Source organism: Diaphorina citri, unplaced genomic scaffold, assembly GCF_000475195.1.
Source record: "Diaphorina citri unplaced genomic scaffold, Diaci psyllid genome assembly version 1.1 scaffold9816, whole genome shotgun sequence".
In the NCBI taxonomy this organism is placed as follows: Eukaryota; Metazoa; Arthropoda; class Insecta; order Hemiptera; family Psyllidae; genus Diaphorina; species Diaphorina citri.
The window spans coordinates 1-2,173 of NW_007387190.1; the positions used below are offsets into that span (position 1 = coordinate 1).

Here is a 2,173-nt window from a genome sequence, read left to right on the forward strand (position 1 = left end):
TTTTTTTTTTCATTTCTTTGTAATTCGCAATTATTTTGTTATATTATTTAATTCATTTTTTTTCTCATTGTTTTTATTTGTACGGAATTATTTTCAAAATATACTTATTTATATAGATACAATAAAATTATACACAGTCATACATTACTCATGAATTGCTGTTTTTGTTTGTTTGATATTGCCTTTATTTTCCTGCCTCAAATAAGCGAAATTGATGAAAATTTGTGGCTTGACTGGGATTCGAACCTATGACCAACGAATCACTCCTAAGTTTGGTACGTACCTAAACTTTTGGTCATCCTGTGAATTTCTCTAATTTGTCCTTACGCAATAAGGGTCTTTGCGATTCCTCCTCGGTTCTATATAAATATTTTTACCTTAGTAAATCCAACTTAACTCCATTACTCCATACACACATTAAAGCCCACTCCGAGGCTTAGGTGTAGGGGCAATATCCCTAAAAGATTGATTATGCTCATACAAATCTACCCTAGTAATGCTCGGTTGCATTTTCTTCACGAGGCTGAATGCACCCTGCATTTCAAGCACAGAGTTCAGAGGGTCTTTGCGATTCCTCCTCGGTTCTAAATAAATATTTTTACTTTAGTAAATCCAGCTTAACTCCATACACACATTAAAGCCCACTCTGGGGCTTAAGTGTTGGGGCAACAGACCTAAAAGATTGGTTATGCTCATACAAATCTACCCTAGTAATGCTCGGTTGCATTTTCTTCACGAGGCTGAATGCACCCTGCATTTCAAGCACAGAGTTCATAAAACTTCGACCGCGCCAGGAATCGAACCCGGGGCCTCCAGAGTACCTGACACCCAACGGAGGTTCCTCTAGGTTTATTTATTGCGTATTCTTAAAAACTAGCGAAATTTTGTACAATAACAGGACACAGGAAATTATGAAACACGAAGATGATGAATGGAGATGAATTGAACACCCTTTGTTTACGGATAGCGCTTCGGATCTTCCTGAAAAATAAAAGAAGAAAAAGGTTATTATATTCTATTCTAATTTTATGCGAAAGGATGGGAATGATGGGATTGAAGGAGGGCGAAAGAGAGTAGAATAGAATATACCTTGTTCATCCTGCCAGAATGAGACTGAAAAGTCCCTTTACTCCCGCAGTCTAAACAAGGTCTTATATATTTCATAGGTATAGTTTAAACATATGTAAACAAAAAACCTTGGTTAAATATTAAAAAAAAAAGAGTAAAACATTTTGGGCTTGATAACTTCTACATAGGGAACCAGCAGTTTTTACCTTCAGTAATCCGCAGTTCGGACTCCGCTGTCTGTTCGTTGAACGTACACTCGTAGACACCAGCATCTTCCTGGTCTACATTAGCTATCACCAGACGGCTGAGTATTCGGTCTGCCGAAATCTCGCTCTCCACGGAGTAGCGACTGCGTCCTCCGCTTCGCGAATGATCCTGTAGGTGTGGAATAGAATAGAATTACAATTCGATCTCGGGAAGTTACTTTACAACTAACGTAATTAAACTCACATGAATGGGTAAACGCTTCGACGTGCGAAACACTTCATTAGAAGAACACGGAGATGTCCTGATCCACTCCACCCAAATTTCCTGATAATTATACTGCTTATCCTTGTTGATCCTGCTGGTATAGGTCTGAAAGGTCCTTTACCCCCGCAGTCTAACCAAGATCTTATGTATTTTGACATTATTATACCTGCCTCGGTGGTGTAGTGGTCAAGGCACATAGGATGTCTAATATAAACCTAACAAATAATTAAATAACTAATGTTCTGTTGGCCTAATAGTTAGCTTGGAATGTAGCGCTTCTGCCTTGTAAGCGCTAGGTAGCTAAGCTTTGTTCTCGCAGCGGCTGTCTTTCTTCTATCCTGTCTTCCTTCTTCTCCTCTCTTCGATTTGGAGACGATAAGACTTCAGCATCAGCAGTCACAGTACTTACAGTTCCCTCTATCAAACATAGAAAGTTCCCTCTATTGAAAATAGTTACAGTTCCCTCTATTGAAAATACTTACAGTTCCCTCTATCAAACATAGAAAGTTCGCTCTATTGAAAATAGTTACAGTTCCCTCTATCACAAAAAAAGGAGAAAAGTTACCTTTGACAGTTAGCCGCACCGTATGGCGGAGCTTGGGGAATGTACTGACTTGGCACTCATACTCTCCCG

At 39.0% G+C, this 2,173-nt stretch overlaps 1 long non-coding RNA gene across 1 annotated transcript; it reads right to left on the reverse strand.

Moving 5' to 3' along the window:
- Nucleotides 1-691: 691 nt before the first annotated feature.
- On the reverse strand, nucleotides 692-1,445 carry LOC113472886. Its single transcript, XR_003395033.1, has 2 exons — nucleotides 1,275-1,445; nucleotides 692-981 (listed from the first exon to the last, which is right to left on the reverse strand). It is a non-coding gene; the product is annotated as an uncharacterized LOC113472886 (long non-coding RNA).
- Between the last annotated feature and the right edge of the window lie 728 nt (nucleotides 1,446-2,173).